Raw genomic sequence first — 14,486 nt, forward strand, 5'->3', positions numbered from 1 at the left:
AGAGTTAATTAAAATGATCCAAAAATTGGTCCTGGAAGAGTGTTCTCAAAATATGTTCTGTGGTGCAATTACATAGGGAGTTTATACAAAAATACAAATTTCTAAAACAAGTTCTCCAGATAGTTTTTAGGATCATCTGATCTTAGAACCTTTTTCATTGGGGAAAATAAGTTACTGAGATTGATTATTTGGGAAGAGGGAACATAAGGACAAATGAATAATGATCTTTAACTTAATTAACAATAAATATTTAATAAGACCCAGTTAGAATTATCTGTCTTACTCTCATGGACCCCTTTTCAGTTATTGATGAAACAGAAAATACAGATATTTCTTGTCTCTTGAACATATATCAAATAGCATTTTTCCTCATTTCTTATAGACTTATCTTTCTCGAAAACCTATTTTATAAATGTATAAAACCATTTTGATGATTTCTACCTTTAGAAATGTAGAAATATCTCATTCCTCAGAAAAACAAAGAGTGAAAGGGACTGTGAGATATAAAATGGACAATATCCTCAGTTTTAAAACATAACCCTGCAGTTGTGAGTTTCACTTGGTTACATCTTACAACAATCTTCTGTTAAAGATTAGGACAAAGCATTAAATGCAACTCACTGAAGGTGATCAGAAGGGTGTTGTGTGGTGGATTGCTAATATGTAGCTTTCTGGTGGTTCAGCATTAACCAAGAATTGAGTTCATAGGGCCTTGGACCTATTTTCTCAAAACATTTCTTCTCTCAGTAGGTACTTGGAAGGGAGCTAGATAACCTGGAGTGCTGGTATTCTAAATTGCTGGCTAAAGGCCCATCCATATGCTTTGGAACAGAGACCAGCAAGCAAGATAGTTATTCTGTTATGAAAATTGAGTAGCTCTAACAAGTACTCTTGCTACACAGATACATCTGGATAAACTGGGGGTTGGGCCAGGGTCTTACGTGTTTCAGTTATATCTCACTGATTTTTCTTACTGTCCTGAATATTATAATATTCTTGTAGCAACAGTCCATAAATATATATTAAGTAAATTAACAACTTAGACTTTATAGTTTTAGTCAACATAAAGCCCAGTTTGAATCAACATGTGTGACATAGCCATAAAAACTGAGGGTAATCTTGGATTGCAGGAATAGATGTGTAGTACCTAGAATGGGGAAGATATGTTCTGCTTTGCTCTTTCCCGTTTAGGCCATACCTAGCAATATGATGTTCTTTTATGGATTCTCCACTTTCTTTCTTTCTTTCTTTCTTTTTTTTTTTTTTAAGATTTTATTTATTTATTTGTCAGAGAGACAGACAGAGCACATGCAGGGGGAGTGACAGGCAGAGGGAGAAGCAGGCTCCCTGCTGAGCAAGAAGTCCAATGTGGGTCTTTATCCCGGGACCCTGGGATCATGACCTGAGCTGAAGGCAGATGCTTAACTGACTGAGCCACCCAGGCATCTCGGATTCTCCATTTTCGGAGAAACGTTAACAAACTGGATGTTAACCAGGACTGTGATAAGACTAGAATCGTTAGTTGAAGAACATAGTTGAAAGACTACGGGATATAAATGAGAAGACTCAGTGAGACTGACTACTTTTTTTGATGATTCATTCCATAGGAGAGGTACTAAAAGAAAAGAACTGGACTTGTGCAGGATGGTCAGTAGGTGAAAGTGATACAGAGACATGTTTTAGCAGAATATAAGGAAAAGCTTTCTAATGTTCTAAGAGGGAATTGGCTGCCTTGGTGAGCAGTGAACTCTCGATCAGAATAGTTTGGCTTAATGAATACTTGGCATGATGTTGTAGAGAGGATTCAGACTTCAAAAGGCCGTTTGGCTTAGTGGATGTCCTTGAAGGTTTTCTCTGAACTTGACATTCTCTGATTCTCTTATCTCCTCCTCCCATGACCCCCAAGTCTTATGCTAGTTGTCTGGTGCTTATTACACGGGTTTGTTTCAAGTCTCTGAGACACTGCTATTTATCTTTCTGAAAGCATTATTCATAGTATTTCTTTCTTTCTTTCAAATTGGAAGGAAAAAATGGACCATTTTTCTATTTCTGAAAAGGAAGCCTTTGTTAATAATTTGTTAACATTTATAGTACATAAATATACATTACGTACTGTTAATATTGTTCGTGTTTTGTCATCAGCCAGTTTGATTCTATTTTGTAAATGATCATGTAGGCTAAAGTGAACAGATAAAAAATGGGTTCTGTATATTTTATTTAGACTAACAAAAGGCTTATAATCTGGCGATCAAGATATAAACTTAATCAAGTTTTTGTGATGTGTCCTGAAAATGGACTCATTTTGGAAAACCTACAAAATGCTTCCTGCTGTCAGTCAGAATGATCTTAACAGACTTGTGAATGTCAAGTCATTGTACTGTACATTTTTGGATGTTTAAACCTTAGTCCAAAGTAAGTTTTCTTATTTCTTATTGTTCTAAATTTCATACTGTCCTCTTTTGGGAAATTAACTATTTTTATTTAATTTCTGAGTGAGTTAATCCTTTAAACATTGAACATAAAAGTCTTTTTTGACTTTTGAACATATGGATACCAAAATATGTGCAGTGTATAGAACTGGAAACATGTTGATACTGTTTATTATACTGCCTATGTCCTTAGCTATTCAGGGAAGCAAAACGTGAAAAAAGATATAGGTTAAATTTGTGGTATCTTCTTTTCTAAGCAATTCCCTGGAATCTGTTGTTTAGGTTGGAGATTTTCTACCTGGACTGCTGGGGAGTTTGATAAGAAAATACTCAAAATATTTTTATAATTATTTTCTCCTAGATAATAAGCAATACAAATTTACTAATATTTACCATGTGGTTTTACACTGGTGCCCTATACTGCCCACATGTCAAACAGTCATGTGCTCTGAAGAGCCCCTGACTATTTTAGGGAAGAATGGTAGTCAACCATAGTGCCCATATTTATTAGTTCATTTTCAATATACAAGAGCTTATTTTAGTGTTTGTATGACTGGCTAAGTGCGTAAACGTATAGTACTACCCAATTTTAGCTCAATTTAACTTCAAAGATTCTTACTAAAAAACCGTGGCTTGAATATAGTACTAATCACTCAAAGGATTGTAAAATGAATGTCATGATTTAATAAATGCAGCTAATAATGTGCTTCATCTTTTTGAATTTATTTATCTTTGAGCAGCATTTTCTTTCTTAGCTTATGACAACCATGATTGAATTTAGAACTAGACTTTTGAATCACAGCATCAATAAATGTTAAGCAAAGATCAAAAGAAATAATGTACACTTTAAAATTATTAATAAGAATATGAAGAAAAAATTTTGGGCCATTAATGAACAAACCAAAGTTATATAAAGTTTAAATTTATTTTTTATTTTTAGAACATTTCTATTGTATGTTTTGAAATGTATCTACTATTACAGTAATGGATATAATTTATATATTTTATGTATATATGTGAATGTTCAAAATATTCATACACATAATGGTGTACAGTGTAAAAATTTGGAGACACTGGTCTAGATTTGATTCACTGGAAGTGAAAGGGAAGGACATGTCATTTTATTTTTTCCAGAAAACATGAAAGGAATGCTCTTGCCCCTATTTGCATCTGTTCCTTTCCTTAACAAGAGCAGGGCTCTGTCATTCCGTTATAGAAAGCTACTGTCAAGTTAGTCATTTTTCTGTACTTGACAGAAATTTCTACTTAAACAGAAGGTTCAATTTTGTGGGCAAGTTGTCTTTACTATGTGACAACCTCTGCCTATATATAAAAGTTACATTTTCTTAAAGGGATGGCACATATGCTTTTGTTTGCTATTGTACTCTGATCTATTTAGCAGTTTTCTTGTCTGTATACTTTGGAAGAGAAGCTTAAGTCTGAGACAAATGTGACTGCCATTAGGTGGACTACTGATTTAATTTCTACTCCTCAAAGTGGTAGTACCAAAACAACAACAACAAAACTCAAAAATACAAAGACCTCCAAGCTTAGAATCCTTTCGTATCATTTGGATTGAGGAGTGATATTGAGGTGTGTTTCCTCTATCCCTGCGTGGTGCAGAATTTTTATCGAGAAAAGATGCTGTATTTTGTCAAATGCTTTTTCTGCATCTATTGAGAGGATCATATGGTTCTTATCCTTTCTTTTATTAATGTGGTGTATCACATTGATTGATTTGTGGATGTTGAACTGCCCTTGCAGCCCAGGAATAAATCCCACTTGGTCCTGGTGAATAATCCTTTTAATGTACTGTTGGATCCTATTAGCTGGTAGAAGTGGATAGGGTAAAAGAATCAGTGGTTCAATGGCAACCTTTCATTCATTTCAAAAGATTTTAAAAGATTGAGAACATGAGGAGTAAATGCTATTTTTTTTAAAAGATTATTTATTTATTTATTTATTTATTTATTTATTTATTTGACAGAGATAGAGACAGCCAGCGAGAGAGGGAACACAAGCAGGGGGAGTGGGAGAGGAAGAAGCAGGCTCATAGTGGAGGAGCCCGACGTCGGGCTCGATCCCGTAACGCTGGGATCACGCCCTGAGCCGAAGGCAGATGCTTAACCGCTGTGCCACCCAGGCGCCCCGAGTAAATGCTATTCTAACTCTTTATATATATATATATTTTTTTTTTTTTTATCAGAAAAGATCTGAGTCTTTATAAGTCCAACAAAATACATTTCCCATATCTTTAAGAACATAGTGATCTGCTGTGGTCAAATCATTTTTATTCTTTTCTGTTTGTGCCCTTTCAGTTGGAATTTTATCTAGAACATTACCCCTCATATAATTGGGTGATGATAAAATTATCCAACAACTTTTGCCAAACATTGAAAATTGTTCAGGATAAAAGGTAGATATCAGGTAATTTTTAATACCAATGAGTTCCTAAGTTTTGTTGCAGTTAAAAGGGAACCGGATAAGAAATGGGCAGAAGACATAAATAGACACTTTTCCAAAGAAGACATTCAGATGGCTAACGAAAGCAGGAAAAGATGCCCAAGATCAGCCACTGTCAGGGAAATACAAATCAAAAGCATGATGAAATTCCACCTCATACCCAGCAGAATGGCTAAACTTAACAACACAAGAAATAAGAGGTGTTGGTGAGGATGTAGAGAAAGGGAAACCTACTTGCCCTGTTGGTGGGAATGCAAACTGGTGCAGCCGCTCTGGAGAACAGTATGGAGGTTCCTCAAAAATTTGAAAACAGAACTACCCTATGATCCAGCAACTTCACTGCTAGGTATTTATCCAAGGGATACAAAAATACAGATTCTAAGGGGTGCATGCACCCTGATGTTTATAGTAGCATTATCAAAAACAGCCAAAATATTTAGAGAGCCCAAATGCTCCCCCCCCCACAGTGGAATATTCTTCAGCCATCAAAAAGAATGAAATCTTGCCATTTGCAATGACGTGATTGGAGCTAGAGTATATTATGCTAAGTTAAATTTAAGTCAGTCAGAGAAAGACATATACCATATGATCTCACTCGTGTAATTTAAGAAAGAAAACAGGTGAACATATAGGAAGAGGGAAAAGAAAAAAATGAGCGAAAGAAACCATGAGTGACTCTTAATGATAGAGAATAAACTGAGAGTTGATGGAGGGAAGAGGGTGGGGGATGGGCTAGATGGGTGGTGGATATTAAAGAAGGTACTTGTTGTGATGAGCACTGGGTGTTGTATGTAGGTGATGAATCACTGAATTCTACTCCAGAAACCAATATGGCACTATATGTTAACTAAAATTTAAATTAAAAAAAGGGAACTGGAGTTAGCTGGGATAGATTAAGTTCTAGATCTTGCCTTTGCCTCAATTAATAGGTTCACATCTTTAATAGAAGACCAGGACAAAGTTATGATTAAGTCAGCAAATTTACTGTATACTGCTATATTTGCATTACACAGTTATTGACTTGAGTTAGATTGGGTTGCCTTGGAAATCGATTCTGAGATGAAGAGTTGCATGTAGAAGGTTTTTTTGAGAAGTGGTCTCTAGCAGTGTACCTGTAAGGAAATGAGAAAAGTAGGATTGAGAAGAGGGAGAAGCTGACCTGCAGAACAACAGAGGCATTGGTGGAGATTGTAGGGAGCTTTGGAGCTGGGATGTCCCTTCAGAGGTGTTCCAAATTGAAGCAGGGGAGCCTTTGTTCCTAAGTATGAATTGGCCATTGGCTGTTGGCTCTCCCCTGGGAGGGGCCTTAACCTTAAGTGAGATAGTTCCTTGTGGCCAAGGACATTTCTTTGTGAGGGACACAACTGTGAGCTGTCAAAAGATGGTATTTCTGACACTTCGGGGAAGGATGCTTTAACCCAGAGGAGGGAGTCTGGGTGGAGCATCCAGTACCAACCACACTTGATAAGGTAGCACAGTATTATGCACTCAAGAATACAGAATATAGAATAGCAGCTTGGCCTGGAAGGTGAGTCTTTGTGGATTATGGCTTCTGCTACTGGCAAGATTAATTGAAACTGTGCTTACCAGACTTGCTGCCTATGAACCATCAGAGCAAGCAGAGAATATTCACACATTACCCCCTTCCGTACTCCTCACACTCAAAGCTAAAGCTTAGATATTGTGTTTGAGAGTGAACCTTAGATTTCTTATCTAAGAGATTCTTGTTAATTGGACAGATAGTTTATCTTGATGCCAGCTGGGTTATCACAGAATTAAGCTTTAATGTTATGAACTTCTAAGTTTTGAGTCACCTCAAATGATGTCTAAAATTTTTTATTGTTCTAAAATACGGTCTAAATTTTTTTTTTTGTTAGATAACTGGTTTCATGTTAATCATTGAAAAAGTGTTAATGTTTCTTTTGATTGAATTTGCTTCTAGTTATCACACCTGTTTAGATTTGGATAACATTGAGTGTGTTAGAGGTGGGTGATTCTCTATCCTCTGTTAATGGGGCAGCTGCTAACTACTGTGAGAAGGAAGCAGTTGGTCAGCTTTCAGACAATTATGTGTCACTGGGATGATCCTGGAACAATAAAGGTTAACTTTTATTATTAATAAAACGAGAGATCTAGCAAATTCAAGCCTCGGTTTTCTAGAGATATAAACCTATGTATTTTTATATTCATAGAACTTGGACTTGATGATATCAGGGTCTCTGTCAACCGTGAATAGTATAGAGTTAAAATGGTCTGGGTGTATGTATGTCCAAACATTTGAATGTGGGATGCAAAGCTGAGGAACTTCGTTCATTGTTAGTTATCTTGGATCTTTATACACACATGCTACAGTCAAAACAGGTGTGCAACTAAGTGACTTGAATTTTTTTCATTTTTTTCAATAAATACATTTGGGGAAAGCTAAAAGTGAACACCCACTGTAGAAACCTCAAGCAGGTAGGATAGAAGGTATCCTGGAGGAACTAACCTTTGAGATAAACACTTTAAATTGATTGAGAATTGGTCATGTTAAAGGCAGGGAGGGTTTTCTAGTAAGAGGGGCAGTGGTTGCAAAAGCCTCAGAACTTGTCTATAGTTCATGATAGCTAAAACACGGGCAATATTTGTAAGAGGCAGTAATGAGAAGGAAGGTTAAGAGATCAACAGAGGTGTGATTATAAAAATGTGTATTGTGAGCATATAAGACTATGCTAAGAACATGGGGAGCCATTGAAGTGACTTAAGCAGATGAGTATCTTGACCAGATTTGCCTTTTAGATTGATTAATCTAGCTGCAGTGTGGAGAGCAACTTGAAGGGGCCTGTAATGGAGGCATGAAAACCACTGAGGAGACAAGGAAGAGATTGTCGGGGTCTAGATTTTGAAGGCACAGGGAAATTGTGGAGAGTGAACATATTTGAGAGGCTTTTAGCAAGAATGTTGGGTTTTGGCAAATTACTGGTTGTGGGAAGATGACAAGCAAAGGTGACCTGCCTAAATTTTTGATGTAGGCACCGAGATATATAAGAAATAGATTTTTTTTCTTGCTGGGGGTAAATGGGGTGGAGAGGTGATAGGTTTGCTCTATGTAATGATCTGTTGGTATTCTACTGTAGCCTGAGGTAGGGGTTGAGGTACATGTAGACCTACTAGCACCCATTTTTTACTATTGGGCAAAAGAAAAGACAAGATGGAGAGATGGAGAAAGGAAGAGTGTGAGGGAGAAAGGAAAGAAGGAGGGGGACCTAATTAGAATTTACAAAAAAAAAAGCCTTATTCCAACATATCAGTTGGAGGTACTTAAATAACATTAAATGAGTGCAGCCATTATATTAGTGTTATGATTGCTACCAGTAGCGATCAGCCTGCATGACACAGAGAGTTTCTCCATAGATAATGCTTTACTGCAAAAGCAGTCCTGCTTGTATTTCTTTTGAATCCTGTTGCTTTGTGAAAATATCTCAGTTTGGTGAGAAGACATTGTAGGGAATAGTTGACTTATAAGGTATGCTGGTATATATTTCAAATCCTTTTGGCAATGAAAATAGTATTGCCTATTTTGAGGGTTTTCTATGACAAGTGGAGTCTCTGATTTCTTTTTGTATGCTTAAGGAAATCTGTAGAACAATTAAAAATACATTTTTAAAAGCAATAGAAATAACACCACCACTAAAATATCTGGTAGATTTTATTACCAGAAATTGTTTCTTTCTATGTTGAGGAGAAAGCAGTATTTTCACTCTTGAAACATTTATGAGATCATTAATTTCTCTTCCATTAATTTGTATTTTTTCAGTGTTGAAGCTGGTCGAATGGTACTAGAGTCCTTTTCTTTTGCATTTATGTTACTTGGAATATATACACCATATGCTGAAATGTTTGTGTAAAGGTTTATGATACATACGTTATCATTTTAATATATGACTGCTGAGGAACCATTTATTTCCCATTTTATCAAACTCTCTTGCCTCATTCCGTCTTGACCACTGCTCCCACACCTAAGACACAAGTAGCAATCCACAAGGATTGTTAAACCCTCATAAGCTTCTCAAAACGTTTTAGGGTGAGTCACCTTTCCCAGTTGAAACTTCAGATACTTTATTTTCTGTCTGGGCAATGAGGGAGGTACAGTGGGATGAATAAACATGCTATTATGTGTGAAAAGGCAGGACTTACTTTAGCTCTTAGCCCACTGTCTTCTGATGTCATAACCCCAGTTTATTTTATTGCAGGTATTGAATATGTGAAAGTTCTATCGCTGTCTGTCTTCAGTCTGGCATGTGATCAGAGCTTTTGATACTTTTGGATGTAGGAATTGGACGGGGCATGGCTGGTGGCAAGAGATAAGAGATTTTGGTTCCCCATTCCAAGTAAGTCATTTTCATATAATGAGAACCTATTATTTTATCCTTGGAGATACAATCTTTACAAAATAATTTTAAAATTACTCCAAATAATACTGACTTGCATATTTTCTCTTACCTGTTTGTGTTCTAGCTATTATTACTACAAGTTTCATTACAATGGGTAGAGAAATGTCTCTGCAATTATTCTGCATAATTTCATGATTATTGTGTACATCTAATTAAAATAACTATTAAATATATAGTAACTATTAAATAAATCTATTTAAAAACTAAAACTATTAAATAAATAATAACTATCTAATTAAAATAATTATTAAATATTTTTTCTACTAAATAATTTTATTTTTCTTAATGAGAAATATTTTTAAGCCTCCTTATAAAGAATATTGAGATTATTCAGTGTCAAAGAACTTGATTTATAGCCTGTGCTGCTGTATTGGAGACAGTACATTTAATGATCTAGAAAGTCTGTGATCAGTTTTAGTAACAGAATTTCCCTTTTTTTTAATTGATAGGGACAGCGAAAGAAATTTGACTTTGGAAGGGAATAAATAACCATTTCCAGGAAATTCTTAAATTTAGAAATATTTGCATAGATGTTGTATATTTAATATGTTCTTTTTCAAGTCTGAGAGTTCGATTATAAATAATATTGTCCTTTAGGCATTAGGCATTACAATTCGGAAAAAAATAATGTCTGTATAAACACATTGGTCAAAAAAAGTTACTTTCGCTCACAAAGATCAGTACTTGTGAATGAGGCAGTGAAGCTTCCAAACATAAGATATTATGAGGTAATTTAAAACCCTTTAGAAGAGCAATAGGAAGTGCCTGATGCACAGACCCCTAGCTGAATCTCAAGATGACATCCTACACTTACAGGAATTGCTAGAGGTTAGGGTAGAATTAATAGAATTCTAACACACTAATACACTTCTCTAAGCATAATGAGCACCAACTCTGTAGCTCAGGTGGGGTAGGTGGAGTGTGATGACGTGGCCACAGAGAGCGCTATAAAACCAGAGCGCTTCTTGTTTTACTGCAGATCACTATCTTGTCTCCCACCTTCATCCTTCTGTGACCCCAATTTCCTTCCTGTGCTTAGGTGTTTTTAATGGAGGAACCAGCAGCTAATAAATTCCTGCTCTACTTTTGTTGCCTTCAGAAGTCCACATATTTATCTTGCCCCTCCCCCCACCTTCTTTGCATTGAAACTATTTGTTCTGCTGTATCCCTGCTACTCTGCACTGGAGAAATATTCACCTCAAGTCATACATAATCCACTAGAAAGTGTCTGTTCAGATTCAATTTGAGGCATATCCTCCTTCAACCCTTCTCTGATCTCCCCTGGTTAAGGCTAATCACTTCAGCTTTGGATCCCCAGTAAATGTTGTATCTATTTTTTTTTTTTTTTATAACCACATAATCGTTTATTGCACTTGTCCTTCTCTACTTCCACTCCAGACTGTAGGCCTTTCTGGGATGGGAAGCGTGTCTTATTCATTCTTACTGCTCCTGGGCCTAGCACTATATCTAGCCAAATCCAAAATGACAAACATATACATTTATGTTTTCTATTTTCCTGGACAGATTATTTAAAACAAGAAAGTCTCATGGGTAGAGAGATAGGCACATCCAGCTCATCACCAAGTTCTGACTCTTTTGCCATCTAGGCATGTCTTATTTCCAAGTTTTTCATCTCTCTCTATTCAAGTTTAGGTTTTCTTCTCTTTGCTGCATATTAAATCTGTCCCCTTGGTGTACTGAACACTTAAAAATTGTTAGGAGGGTAAATGCATGTTATTTATTTATTTATTTATTTATTTATTTTACAACAGCAACAACTGTCTTCTAATGGATCCCTTTCCCATTAATCTTAACTCACATTCATCCTTCAAATAGCTGACATAATAATTTATTAACATACAAATCTTCAATATCCCTCCATAGTTTATAGGATAAATTCTAAGATCCTTAGCATGTGTATAAGATCCTTATCTTGAGTACAAGATCTTTTGTGATCTGACCCATAATACTCTAATTTCTTCTCTTGTTATTTCCTGGTCCAGCCATGTTATACTTTTTATATTGTGCTATCCAGTGCAGTTTCTTGCTTTTGCCTTACTCTTCTTCACTTTTCTGGCAGACTCCTACTCATGCGCAGCATATTGTAGAGATTAAGAGAGAACAGATACATAACCTGTTTCTACCACCTATTTATAAAGTACTGAAGCTTGGGCAAGTTGCTCACCTCTCTGTGCTTTAATTTTCTCATCTGTAAACTAGGGCTAATAATAGTCTCTGCCTAGTAAGTATACAAATGTAAGGTATTATTGTTTATTTTATCCCTTAAGACTTAACAAAGAATTCTCCTCCTCCAGGAAACCTTTCAGGATTTCCCAGGATGGATTAGGTTTTCTTCCTACATGCTCCATAACTTCTTGCACATCTCTGTTCTTAGACTCAGCATGTTTTGTGTGGATGGTATCTTTTATGTAACTGCCTTCTCATTAAGCCATGAGCCCCCTGAAGGAAGAAATCGTATTTTATTCAGTTTAGTGTTTTCAGCATAATGCTTTTCCAGAGTAAATTCTCAATAAATGTTTGATGAATGAATGAGTTGTATAGTGGGAAGAATTAATGCTTTGGAGTCAGACAGATATGTTCAAATTCAATACTTATGATCTCTACAGCTACAGGCAAGTAACTGTTTCTTTATTAATAGGGATGATGCACCCGTCACTTTTAGGATTAGTGATAGTATGTAGTCTGCTTGAGTATATGAAAACTGTTGTTGTTATTGGTATTATCCTGAAAATATATAATAATTTTATCTCAAAGTTAGAGTTAGTAGGCAGATGCACTTTTTAACCCTTGAAGAATCATCTCAATTCTAAAGAATATATACTGTTGTACTTAAGTTAGAAACACTGATCTCCTATTGAATTTCCCTTGAAGTACCCATGGCTTGCTGAATTCCTGTATTAAATGTTAATACCCAGTGGACATTTAGCATTTTTCCTTGCAGTTTTACCAACATCATTATGTTAGCTTTGTCTGTGCAAATAGATTGTAAGCCTTTTGAGGACAATAATCATACCTTATATATCTTTTTATTTTTTTCCTATTTCCCTGTCCGTTGCTCTTGTCCCCTTTCCCAAATATAAACTAACAGATCAATAAATAAATGTTGATTGATGATGATGAGTGGAAGCCCAAGAGCAGGCAGGTGTAACTGGAATATTCTGGCTCTGGGAAGGTCCATCTCATTTGAAGTAGAATCTCAGCTGACAGTTAATGCAAAGATTGCATTGGACATGAAGGGGAATGTAGAAGAAATATAAGAGATGGTCCCTTCTCTGTAGGAGCTGACAATCTACTTGGCAAGAAAAAGCATCCCACACTTAGCTGTTAAGGAACAGCACTGGACAGAATGTGATGAAGCCTACAGAGTGTTCAGAGGGAGAGAAATTAGAAATTTATGCAGGTGAGGATGAAGTCAGGAGATTGTTGGGAGGCTCAAAGGGGAAGGAGACAGAACTTTATAGATATTTGAGTGCTTATGATGTGCCAGGCATTGTGATGAGTGATGAATGTGTATTCTGTGTGTGTGCACTTTGTGCATGTGATAGGAACTTTTTATTCATACATAAATTCAATAAACATTTTTAAAAATTGTGATAAAAAACACAGAACATAAAATTTACCACTGTAATCATTTTAAATGTATAGTTCATATATTTACATTGCTGTGCAAGAGATTTCCAAAACTTTTTCAGCTTACAAAACTGAAACTGTGTACCTACTAAACAACTACTCTCTGTTTCCTGTCTTGCCTTGAACATGTTTTGTTTTATCTAATTCCTACAACAAACCTGTGAGATAATGTTAGGAATACTATTTTAATTAAATGGGGCTTAGAGGTTGAAGAAAATTTCCCAAGGTCTTATAATTAATAAAGGTAGAACCACATGAGCCTTGGATCAGGAAGGGAATGAACTATTAAGAACTCATGATTTCAGGCAAAATAGCAGAAGAGCTATATTTTGCTTTTATGTGGAAGTTGGTTTTTATGGGCCATTCATGGACATGGTGGATTTTGCCTCTAAATTGTGCCATAAAGCATCAGATACTGCTCTACCTTCAATAGCTCTCCTTCCTAGTCTTAAGGTCTCTGTTGTCTGGAATGCTGCTGCTGGGATGAGAACATCAGAAAAATGATAGTGGGTTCCTGTGTTTGCTTTTTGGGCACGTGATCCTTTTAGGACACAGTGTATTGAATTAAGACTGTTCTTTAGGGTGAAGGATGTTGGATCAAGTTTGAAATCTTTCTAGAACTATTCTTGAAGTAGATTGAAAGAACTTGAGTGTGTCTTAATGGAAAGCTGGCCTATTGGATTGATGATGGCAAGGGCAAGGAAGTATGTAAGTGGTATATATATATATATATATATATATATATTTTTTTTTTTTTTTTTTGACCAGATTTTCAGGTTGAAAGAGAGGAGTGGAAGTGAAAATCTAAGAGCCAAATATGGTCCCCAACTTAAAAGAGCTCCCTGTTGGTTGAGGCCTTATAAATAGATTTTTCCTGCTGAGATATATTCTGGCAATAGATTAGGCCACACATGGAGTTCTACAGAGTAGTTGTTTAAGGAAGGCACTGGGGATGGCAGATGTACTTGGGAGGATGAATCAGGAGCAGAAACCATTAATTGTGAAATAATGCATTTTATTTGTCAAGCACTATGTGAAGTGCTTTTTATACATTTTGTCTAGTTCCCAACACATCTTCTCGTAATAGACATTAGTGTTCTAATTTGACAAACTGTGTCTCAAAAAGGTAAAGAATTTGCCCTAGATTCATTGGGCTGATTATTAAACTATCATCTCTTGGCTTCAAACCCACTGTTTCATATTTTGCTTTTTGATACTGGGCTGGGTATCCACAAGTCATGTTTCTGATTTGTCAGTTGGTTGAACTCTGTCAGTGGGGGATGCTAGAGGGAGATTGCAAGCCGAAGGAGGTAGATGGTACACGCTCCTTCCTCTTTGCTGTTGTTTTCTGTTTTTCTTCTTATTTGCTTTCTGTCGGCATTCTTTTCCCATGAGCAACACCCCAGCAATGCTTTTTTTGCCTCCGCAGCTGCACTGTGTTCCACTAGCAGCAGTCAAGTCCAGTTTGTAGTTTTTTCCCCAACAGCCGTAGAGCCAGCCCATACAGACC

The sequence above is a fragment of the Ursus arctos genome, unplaced genomic scaffold (assembly GCF_023065955.2).
Source record: "Ursus arctos isolate Adak ecotype North America unplaced genomic scaffold, UrsArc2.0 scaffold_3, whole genome shotgun sequence".
Lineage (NCBI taxonomy): Eukaryota > Metazoa > Chordata > Mammalia > Carnivora > Ursidae > Ursus > Ursus arctos.